At 44.2% G+C, this 12,133-nt stretch overlaps 1 long non-coding RNA gene across 3 annotated transcripts in view; it reads left to right on the plus strand.

Moving 5' to 3' along the window:
- The window catches only part of LOC125639224 (uncharacterized), an 81,295-nt gene that overhangs the window by 17,821 nt on the left and 51,341 nt on the right, over positions 1-12,133 (plus strand). The window contains exon 3 of one of the 3 annotated variants that reach the window (XR_012668867.1): positions 8,547-9,596. The exons of the other annotated variants lie outside the window; for them this stretch is intronic. This is a non-coding gene — a long non-coding RNA (uncharacterized LOC125639224). Of the gene's footprint in view, positions 1-8,546; positions 9,597-12,133 lie in introns of those variants that run through there. 3 annotated transcript variants of the gene reach the window in all.

Genomic DNA, 12,133 nt, shown 5'->3' on the forward strand with positions numbered 1-12,133 from the left:
GTAAAAACAGCAGCATAGACCCTGGAGCTGAGGCTGGAGCCCGGGCTCTGAAACTCTCAGAGGGAGTTCAAGCCCAAATATCTACACAACCATTTTTAGCCCCACGACTCGAGCCCTGCGAGCCCAGGCAATTGATCTGGGCTCCAAGACGTGCTGCTGGAGGGTTTTTTGTAGAGTAGACATGTCCCCTTAGTGTGAGAGAACTATCTAATTCAGCTAAGGTTGCTATCATCTCAGAGTTGACGTGCTTGACAAATGATGGACTTGGAGGAGCAACTGTCAGCATTTTCAAACTCATTCGTGGTTTTTTAAAAACTGGTAAATCTGAAGGAAGCTGGTGATTCAGTAGGAGTCACTCTTGCTTTTGAGTTAGTGTGAACCAATGTCCCATCACAGTCTTTCAGGAGGTCACATCTTTTAGATGAAATAGCAAACAAAGATCCTGGCCATGAGGGGTGGTTAAAGTTTCCAGGACATTCAGGTAAGAGTAGGGTTTAAATCCCAATGTATTGATCAGATATCATTTGGATCTTTATGTTCTGCTCACATAAAAGCCACCATTTCAGCTGGATACAGTATTCTTCACGTCCTGCCCTAAACTTGTGGGTACTGTTCCTGTACACATTCAAACAATGGGGGTGTTTGCCCAGAGGAGGCTGTTCTTCACTTAGGGACAAAGAGACCCCTATATATAACCTTCAAGTAGATGACACTGAAATTGGGGATGGCTGAATTAATTGGCGGTTGATGATGTTGAGCCTCTCAGACTAATTTTTGAGTTCAAAATGGTTCACAAAACTAGATGGAGCTCATGGATTTTATACAGTACCAGCATGAGCTTGAGCTGTGAACTTCAGATCTGGATCCAAAGTTTGAGGCATCGGGTCTGATCAGTTTGGATCTGTCTTGGAGAGACATACCAGGCACATGAAATCTTTATTAAAATAGAAAAAATGGATTAAGCCCTGCCTCTTAAATCAGCCAGTAAACCCTGGACAAATGATTTTGAGTACCAATTTATTCTTACTAACACTACTGTTCACACGCATTTACAAAACTTATCATGTAGGATTTTCAAAAGCACTCCTCATTGGTTTAACTCTGCTCCCATTGAAGTCAATGGGAGTTTCATTATCCACTTCAATAGGACTAGAATTAGGCCAGTGCTAAGCACTTTAAAAAATCCACCCTTTCTATACAGTGTAATTAGAGCAAAACTACTTCTCTACAATTTGTAACTAACATGTAGTTAACACAACGGATTTTGTTGTTAGCACATCTATCACAGTTAGAGGGAGTGAGTGGGTAGAATATAGTTTTGGGTAATGTTTTACATTAATGTTTTTTCTTGCCTGTTTCCCTTCCCCTACCCCCTTTATCCGAATGTCACCTGACTCAATTGCAGCTAAATCTGAAATTTGGCTGTATCTGCTCTGCATGTCATTAAGGCACAGACTAAAACAAGTTCTCCACAAAGACTATTGCTTAGTGCTATTTGTCCTGAAGTAGCATCCAGAGGTCCCAGTTAGTGATCAGGGTCCCATTACACTGAGCACTGTACACTCACGCAATGAGAAAATGACCCTTGCCCCCAATGTTTTACAGTCCAAATATATAATGAGACAACAAGCGGATACCACAAACGGTTGGGCTGAGCCCAAAGTAACAATGAAGTGATTAAGATTAGTATTGTAAGCAGTGGCCTTGACACACCAGCTGCGTAGTCACTGGGAACTTACATTGGCATAGCTATGGGTCTCAGGAGCGTGAAAAGTCCACCCCCCTGAGATACGGGGCTATGCTGACCTAACCTCTCATGTACGCAGTGCTAGACTGACAGAAGAATCATCTGTCGATTTTAGCTACTGCGTCTTGGGCAGGTGGATTACCTGTGCCAATAGGATAACCACTCCTACGGGTGTAGGTAGTGTCTATACTGAACCGCTCCAGCCACACCGCTGCAGCTGTGCTGCTGTAGAAGCTTCAGTGTAGACATACCCTTGAGCGGTTTTTTCCAAGTGCTTTGTAGGAATCACAGCAGAGGTGGAGGAGCAGAAACGTTGTCGACTGAATTTATTTAGTGCCAAAATTACTCAATTTAGTCGGTATTCAAATTTGCTGCAGCTCCGCTCTAATCCGAAGGTGTAACTATAGTGTCGTGATGAGGTATTCCAAGTGGAGTGCAAGCTCAGCCACACTGAAATGGTAGTCTTAATACTGATCTCAGAGGGTCTGAGCCAATGAGAATCTTGCTTTTGACTTGCATAGGCTTGGATCAGTCCAAGGATGTTCAAGTGGGTTCAGATTTAGGAAAAACAAGTTTGCCAATCCCTACTGTAATTTGAATATGTGCATCTGCTGCATCTATCTAACATATGCTGTATGTTACAGGGAACTGATCAGAGTATGGTCAACATATTCACAGCATATCTAATATTGGCAGTTTTTTCAAGTCCACTTTGTAACCTTTTCTTTCCTGCTGGTGCAAACACTGGGGCTTTCTTTTCACTAGGAGATTGTCTGTCCATTTGTCTTGTGGATCCTTTTATTGTCTTTATATCTGACTGGCTGGTCCTACAGATTGAACAGCTTTCTCCCCCTCCAGGAGGTCACTCCAGAACAGGCTGGATGAATGTTAGTGGAGCAGGAGCAGGACGCATGCACTGCAGCTGCTCCATAGAGGATGTTAAAGCTGTCAGTTGGGCACTTTTCATCAGCATGAAATTCATTTAAACGAACATGATGATGGTGGGGACCAAGGGCTTAAAAAGTGCCTAGTGAAGGTGGCATGTTTAATTATGTGAGATTTGTTTGTGGTTCTGATGTGTGTAACATCCAGGCTTCGCTCACTACATTTGTGTGACTGGATGGCCAGGTGGGATCTTGGAACACTTGCTTCAGCCTGCAGATGGTTAGATTCATGCTGGCTTTGGATTCTTTCCCACTAGTGAGCTCAAATGATCGCAAAAATCTTTCCAGTAGGCTCACACCTTTAAGACCAATGTTGCTCTGACAACTGCCTTGGGTGGGACTAAACCTAGGACCTGTGCAACTAAAAACCACTTCTGTTAGTTTGAAGATAGCAATAGACTCATTCATCCTCTTTGTAGTTCAGCAACTAGACGGGGGACAAAGACACAACTGGCCATTGTGACAAAGGCTCAAGCTGTCCTCCAACATCATTTGTGTCTGTGAATATGGTGGTGCGCTTGCATGTGAACTTATCTTTATGAATTGTGCATGATTGTGTGCATAAGGCTCGGTGTGAATGCATGTCTGTGTAACTACACGTGTGTGTTTTTAATGTAAGTGTACACCTGCTGCATGTGCTTTTGTGCTTGCTGTGTACCCATCTCTAGGTTGCATGTGCATGTTTGTGTGTGTGTCCCTGTGTATGTGCATAGGAGTACAATGGGCAGAGGGGAAAGCCTTACAGCAGTGTCACATCCATGTGAGGAAAAACTTGAGCTCCTTTTCCAGCTGAACATTTCAGACAGCCAAACTCAGAGTGGGGGATCCTGGTACTGGTGCCAAACTTGTGGTTTTCTCTAAATCATTTTGCAGGGCCTCTCTTTTCTGGCTATAAAATCTTCACTTGAAATGCAATTACCCTAATGTAGAGAAGAGAATAGGCCCCAGCTTCACAATGTCAGGAGAGGAACAGGGAAATCTTCCCCATGCCCCCTCTTTATTTCGAACAATGGCACATTATATATCACTAGAGCAATAGACTAAAGGGGAGAGATTTGGGCCAGATCCTCATCTAGTGTAAATCTGTGTAGCTCCACTGACATCAACAGAGCTATGCCAATAGAACACCAGCTAGCCCATAAGTGTCTGTATAAGGAGAGAGAAATCTGAGCTAGCATGGGCCACATCTGCTGGTGTCAATGGAGCTGTTCTGATTTACACCAGCCGAGGATCTGGACCTCTGTGCATCAAATTAATTGGAACACGTTAGCCAACAGCTTTCTATTGAATACTTTGCTGGAAATGGAAATGTCTCCTTTCCTTTGGTTAAACTTTCTTTCCCTTCCTTCATTTCACACTTTATCTTCTCACTTTTGTAGATCTTTGCATATCATTCTCTCTGCTTCCAGCATCTGGTGTTCCTTCTATCCTTCTCTCTCCTCCTCTATCCCCTTCATTCCTTGTGCCCTGTTCTAACCTATCCCCCCAAGCTCTCCACTCACCCCAATGTATGTGCCAGTGCACTAGGATGAGCTGAATAGCACTCCTGGATAGATGATTTTATTTATGGATTATTTATGAAAAGAGAATAGTAACCCTCAACTGCTGTGCTGATTCTGAGCCACGACATCATGCACGGTTAGCCTTTGTAATTACAGTTACCGCCATCCTCCTTCCCTCTTGTTTGTTTGTACTAGCTGGTGGTGTCTTGGCTTACCATTTCATTTAAGTCCTTACGGCAGGTGCTGTTTGTTCTGTGCCTGGCCTGGGGGGTTCCCATCCCTGATTGGGGGGGCTTTGGGTGCTACTGAACAATAAACATCGACCTGCTCCTCATCCAGTCACACCAATGCATCCATTCAGCTGCGGTGGAGACAGGGATGCGACTCAAGGCTGGCTGCAGGGTGTGAGGAATCTTGGGAGTTGGAGAGGGATGCTAGTCTTCATTTCAGGAGCCTGGTGTTGTGCCCTTTCCTTTTCCCAGCAGAAGGCTGAGGGTGGGTGGGTGTTGGTGAAGGTGGGGGCTGGCTTCTTCATTCCCTTCATTTAGGGGAGTCAGGAGCTGGGGATGATTGTCTTCATCTTCCCTGTGAGCAGGGGAATTCCTTTTCCCTTTAGCCTGGCTAGATGATGGCAAGAGAGAGAAGTGAACGGTGGTGCATGTGAGCAACAGTCAGCAGGTCGCTCCTCCTGAGTCTTCACTGCACCTCTGAGTATATTTGCTGCTCCACACTCGGCAGCCTTCAATGCGAGGAAGGAAAGATTGGCAGTAGAGTGCATTCGGCCAAGTGTTCATGGGGGTAGGTCAGTTCTGAAGCCCAGGTAAACGTATAGCCTACCCTACTATTTCCTGGTTGCCCTCAATGACTGTGGACAGGTGTCCACTTCTGTAGAGGAGTAACTGACTGGTAGAGAAGCCCATACTCCTAGAGGTTGTCCCTCCAGGACGGGGCTGAGCCACTTTGGTTGGGACTCTGAGGTCGCCAGCAGTGCTATTGTTCTCTTTGTACTTATTCTACAAATAAGAAGCTGGCTCTGGCCTCCTGGAATGTCCATTTGGTACCATTCACCAGCACTAAATTCATATTTGGGCAGTGGGGAGCGGGGGAATATAGATGGAGTGCTCAGCTTGCTTTCATAGGGCCAGGAGGGCAGCACCAGTAGGAGACATCTCTTTGCAATGAATTATTGAACACCCACTTCCTGCAGCATGTCTTTTGCATACAATTATCCTGCAAACCACAACTCTAGTCATTATCCCCCCACCCCCTCCTGTTTCATGTTGTATATGTTCGGTTCAGAGAAGCTCATCAAAGAAACCCTTAAAGCCAGGCACCCTAATGCTGTTGCTCTAAGGAGTACTTAGATTTCAAATAGAATTCCTCTCAGTTAGATCCAAGCAGAGACACTAGAAATCTGACTGCGCTTGTCTACATCTACCCTTTGAAAATGAGGAAGTGTAATTCGCCAGTGGTGCATCTCAGGGTAGTGGAGTGATACAGTGGAGTGTAGCCGGGTCTCGGGGTTTCAGCTTCTTTCCTCTAACCCCAATCTGTGCATGGGCACAGCAGTAAAAATGGTGGGGCTTTCCCAGTGCTCAGGCTACATCCAGCAGAACCCATTGTGAATTACTGTTTCTGAATGGCCTGGTGTACCCTTGTGAATTGCTGCCTTACACAGAAAGGCAGGAAAGCTTTAAGCACATGTTTTAGGTCCCTCCCTATTTAGGGCAGCACTTAAAACATGGACTTGACTTTAAATATGTGCTGAATTCCCCAGGTCTGAACAACATGGAGGTAACAGGGCAGAACAGAGAAAGAACCGAGTGACATTAGAAGCCCCACTAATATCTATGCACTCTGTCCCAGACAGGGAGAAGACCATTCCATGCCTGTCTGTGTTCACTGAATCCTTTAGCTGTCTTCTTGGACTGCAATTTAGTGTCGTCTTCCCACCGGAAAGTGGACTGACACCACTGATTCATTTCACATAGGCCTTCAAATAGCATCAGTTATGTTAACATTGTTGGGTCACTATTGGTATCTCAGGGATTTGAATGCATAACCTGGGGAGAAAAGTCTCTGTATTCTGCTGCCAATCCTATGAGCTATAGAGATCTCTACAATCTGTTGCTCAAAAGGTAGAGATATTTCTCGCTTTATCTTTGGGTTTTGTACTGCTACTCATTGCATTGTATCTGAACATCTTCAGTCTCAAATAGTTTGGAAGTACTAAAGTCCTAGTAGATTTCATGGTGTCACTACTTCAAGTAGTGGAAAGCTCTGCTTGGAGTGGGGAGGTGGTGCTTGATGTTAATGTCATTCTGGTTTTAGTGGAACAGCTTTACTTGAAGGTTAAAGGGAGTACGTCTGTTCTTAATGTAACCGTGGTATGTGTGATGCCAATTAAAGGGTTAAACACCTTTCAGAAGTTGCTAGGTAACTTCTGATCTCTGGACCATTAACACAGCAATTAGAATTGTTCTGAATAATCTGAGGTCCCACTTCTCTCTCTTGTTTCACTGGCTGAGTGTGTCAGTCAGTCACTCTCTGTTTCTGATTTGCATATCTCTGGGCTGCCACCAACATTTTCAAACATGGTGCCTGAAAATGAAGTACCTACTCCTATTTTTAGACCCCTACATCAGTTTCAGAAGTTCACTGGAAGATGTGGGTGTGACGGGATCCCCACAGGGTGCAGCCTGGAACTATGGAACTGCTGTGAACCCTTAACTCTCTCCAGCCTGAGCTGTGTCTCACAATGCCTTGCTAGTGACCAGCAGCAAACTCCTCCAGGAGCTGTGATCACTCAGCACCACAGCATGTGGAGACCCACACCCAGTTATATTACATGAATGCTCCCAGAGCCACGCGTGAATCACACAGAGAAAGGCACCAGAGCCAAATCCCCCCAGCTCCCAGCACTGTACCCCAGGAATATACCATTGTGCATGGCTCGAGATGGGCAGTGCAGATTTATTAATTGGTTCACCACTTCAACAATGGAAAGTGGACATACACCAGCCTTTGGAAAACCTAAGCAGATTTGCCCCACACTTCATACAATCTCATGGTAAAGATAAACAATTAAACAAATGTATTGATTATAAAAGGTAGATTTTAGGTGATATTAAGTGACAGGCAAAAGGTCAGTTAGTTACCAAAAGAAATAAAATGTAAGCACTCAGTCTAAACTCGCAACCCTATTAGACTGGGCAACATCTTGATTAAGCAGTTTTTCTCACTCCGATGGATATTGCGGTCCTTAATATACAGGTTTGGTCCAGGTTAAAGGAACAATCTCCTCTGTTGGAGTCTTGTCTTCTTCTCAGTATCTTAGTTGCTTGCAGTGTAGGTGGGGGCAGGAGAAGGGCCCAGTATGTGTCCACTCTGTCTGTTTTATACCCTCAGTCCATGTGCTTGGAAAACACAAATCCAGGCATGTCTGAGTGGGCTTTGCGGAGGCTCTAGGCAAGGCTGAGCAATTCCCCTGGTGTGGCCTCATGCAGGTGAGTTATTGCATCGTAGCTCCCTTGCTGAACAATGGTTGTTGATGGGTTGATTGATACTCCCCCCGGGTATTGGCTACTTTTCTTTCTGTTGCCTCTGGGGAGCTAATTTCTGCTGATTCCCCAATTTACAGCATGTTTTAGTGAACACCGTACAAAACAATTCTCATAACTTCATATGCATTAATGATATACACATATGGATAGAGAAATGACTTTCAGCAGATCATGACCTTTCCCCTGATACTTTACAAGGCATGCTTTATACGTAAGATCTCGATCATATAAAAATGAGGAATATGGGGGTTCCAGGATGCTCCCCCAAGATATAGAATGTCACAATGGGCACTCGGGATCTCTGATTAGGTCCACCCCTATTCAGGGCAGCACTTAAGCATGGGCTTAACTTTAAGCATGTGCTAAATTCCCATGGTCTGAACTATGGAACAGGTACAATTCTTGGCAGACTCAGATCCCTTAATATGGATTTAGATGCCTAACGTTAGGCACCCAAATTTGAAAATCAGTCTATTATTCCTAGCAAAACAGAAACATCACCTTTACGACCTAATATGGGGCACATGGTAGAGTGCCACAGGCATTGAGCAGATGGAGAAAGATCTAAGAGCATTATCTCTCCTAGGAAATTGTTCTCATAACTAGACTCAAAATAATACATTTCTTTGTTACTTTGAGTCATCTGATTTCTTTTTCGTTTGACCTGATTTTAAAAAAATGTTGAGTCTAGAGTCCATCTGTGCGTGGGAGAGGGGTGGGTGGGAGGCAAGTTCGTCAAATCCCTTGTAGCTTGAGTCACTTTTGAGCACAGACAAAATTTCTCTTTCAGCTCTTTTTTTGGAAACCGCCAACTCCGAGGAGATGGACCTCAAGTCATCTTATTTTTGTTTTTAGTTCGCTTTTGGGGTTTGGAGGTTTCATAATGATCAGAGGCTTCAGAGTTCAAAATGCAGGTCTGAGCCATGGCATCAAACTTGTCGATGGTGGGCCAGATTCTCCTCTGACTTAAACCAATTTCACAACTGTATCACTCTACTAACTTCCACAGAGTTACTACCAATTTACACCAGTGTGAAGGGAGAATCGGGCTCACTCTGTGCCAGATTGTGAACCCCTTCCTTAATCAGGTGAGCACTTACTTAAACTGAAGTCACTGGGTCTAGTCATGTGAATAACTACCCGTGAATGGTGGTAAGTGGTGTAAATTGGGCCCTATGTATTTTTGATTCTATGGAGTCTGGGGGCTGGAACCCCAGGTGTGGGTTTGTTCAGACTATTTCCTCTATAGGAGTAAAATTGCTTCTCTGTGGATCTCGACTATATTCTCCTCTCCCTGCAAGTGTGGAACTCTATCTTCTGAATGATATTCTGCTTTCCTCTCATGTGAATCTTAAAAGCAAATTTTGCTATTGACATTACACATCGGCCTCTATAAACCAGAATCCTCCTTTGCATTGCTGATCTGAAGGCAAAGGAAGAATACACCCTGCCAAGAGACACTAAAAACCATCGTGCCAAGTTTTGACTATTTCTTCTCACTCATGGAAGCATACAGTATGGACAGACGGGGGAAGGGGGGTAGAGATGTATCTCATAAAACATGCCTTCTCTTTGGCTTAGATTATAATAACAGTGTCTGAGTCACCACACGGTACATCGATGCAAAGCAACTGCCTGCAGGAAAACCAAAGCCATGCATTTTTCTGCAAAATGAGGAAGAGAAAAACACCCCGTTTATTTTCATTCTTTTGGCTAGTCTAACTTGCTTCTATTTCTCATTAACCTTTAGAAAATAAAGCTAGCTTTCCTGAGGGAAAATAGCACTTTGTCTCCTTACCCCAATCGTGGCTAACCTTCAACATCCAAATTTGGCTGGAGACCTACATTATGTGGCTTCTTAGTCTACTGTTATGAGCCTTGCTTCCGGCCGGAAAGAACCTGGGTTCAAATCCCACGGAGGCTGTGAAAATTATAGCATACGTGAGGCCTGATCCAAAGACCATCAAGGTCAACAGAAAGATGTGTCTGGGTCATGAATTAGCCTTTTTGTGATGAATGTAGTGTAAGGACTTGAACAGAAATAAGGTCTGATGTATTTGTCATTTCTCAAGACACAAAGGGGGGTGGGGGCAAAATGAGTCCTCCACAAAAAGCTTGTCTGTACCCCATAGGTAGTAGGGTCTGCTGTAGTTGCTAGCTAAGTTCCATGGGAAATGGTGTTTATCAGTGAAGAGGGATTCCAAAGGATGGGTTCTTTTCCTTCTCCGATAACAGTAGAAGTATTTGTTCTGAGCTTGTGCTGTGGGGTCTGAGCCTCAGCTGCTGTAAATCAGCTCAGCTCCATAGAAGTCAATGGATTTGTGAAGTCAGTAGAGCTATGCTAATTTACACCAGCTAAGCATCTGGCTCTAAATTTGAAAAAAAAAGTTTTTAATGAAGTGTAACATAAGAACTGGTCAGTTCCTCCAATTTAATCTGTCTCAATTTACGCTAAGGGTAGCCCGAGAACAAATAAAAGAAATACAATTTCAGATAGGGCCAGTGGAGGCCTAATAGATTAAGCTGGGGCTTGGGGGAGGGGGCAGGAGAAGTGGGTTGTGTACCCTGAGCCGGATACTTGACTGGTGTAAATTGGCATCGCTCTATTGACTTGGACCTGGCCTGATATATCTGTCTGTAGGTATTCTGGGAAACTACCTTTCAGTTAAGGTAGTTTGGCTTAACATTCACTGCTTTATGGTTCTCTGGCCCACCAGTACTAACTCATTGCTTTGTAAAACAATGCGGGCTACTTCTGAGTAGTATATGAAAGGTGCTATCTAACACCAAATTGTGTTCCATCATTCAGGGCTGGATGCTCAGCTGAGCTTAAGCAGCACAACTCCATTGAAACCAATGGAGATATGCTGATTTACACCAGCCGACGATCGGATGCTTGGGGAAATTCATCCCCATTCCGAGGGCTTGCCCAAGACCCTATGCAAGATTCAAGTTGTACTTAAAGCCCTCTTCACACTTCATCCTAATTGGATCTGTGGTTGAGTCACCTCTTTAAGGGAAGTAAAAGGTTGCCTTTGGGATTCTAGTGGTATGTTTCCCATATTACGCTATTGCTGTGACCATTGAGTAAGTACCATGCTTTGTTCAGAGCTGTATCCAAGAAGCCATTTTCAATGCATTCATTAACTTTATTGAACCTACAAACATATGAACAATACAACAGATGCTGTTTGTGTTAGTTGCCACTAGATGGCAATCTTTATATAGGTTTCAGAGGAACAGCCCTGTTAGTCTGTATTCGCAAAAAGAAAAGGAGTACTTGTGGCACCTTAGAGACTAACCAATTTATTTGAGCATGAGCTTTAGCTTTATACAGGGTTTGATACCCCTGCTGCATTTTATATAAAACTCTTATTCTCCATCAAGGGACCAGCGTGCCCTTGCAGTTTGGAAAATGAATGTAGGCATAACATTGCGAATACAATGATCTGTAATTACTGTCAGACTAGGTTAACATTTTAAGGGGATTTAGCTTCCTGGGTGGTATTCCCCTAGGGTCTGCCCCACACCAAGCTCTACCCCCTTGAATTGAAATTATGAGCTCAACATTTGATGGCACCTGCTTTGGTGGGCTCCACTGGGTTGGTTCCTCCTCAGTGGGGTTAAGAAATGGACAGGGACAGACTAAGGCATAGGTACAATGAACCTGCACCTAAGGATCCAGCTTTCAACAACATAGTCTGTTCCGAATCTAAGCTTGGATAGGCCTCCCCGTGAAATAGGCAAAAATCATCCTCCTCGTCTTACAAAGGGGTAACCAAAGTGTAATCAATAATAAGTCCATGGTAGAACCTTAGGATGATACCTAATCTTCTAGACCAGTGCTACTCAAAGTGGTGGTCCGCGGACCGGTGCCGGTCCACGAGCCATTGGCTGCCAGTCTGCGTGCACATTGGGGAAAAAAAATTGCCAGTCCCCCACATCAGGTAGCTTGAGAAGCACTGCTCTAGACCACAGTTCCACCCAGATGCTTAGGCCTACACATTCAGACAGGTTGATATATTGGGTGTCCGACATGAGACACCACAGATTGAAATCACTTGTTGCCCTACATCTAGTGCAGTCATTTAGAGCAGTGCAAAATAAACAGGAAATGATACTGGTTTCATCAGGCAGGGTTTTATATATGCCCATTTTGCACTGGTGTCAATGGCCATGAGGAACAATGGAAAGCCATGCCACATCCACTAGGTCAACTCAACCTGAACCAAACCTTTATGGAGATTTTGAAAAGTTTGGGTAACTTTTTATGAAGTGTATCATTTGCCATAATTGTCACTGATCTTACCATTGCCTGGCTCCAGCCAGGTCTATATATCGAAGTTCTAAAACATAGTACAGAACAGCTGATCTTGC

This window comes from Caretta caretta, chromosome 6 (assembly GCF_965140235.1).
Source record: "Caretta caretta isolate rCarCar2 chromosome 6, rCarCar1.hap1, whole genome shotgun sequence".
In the NCBI taxonomy this organism is placed as follows: Eukaryota; Metazoa; Chordata; order Testudines; family Cheloniidae; genus Caretta; species Caretta caretta.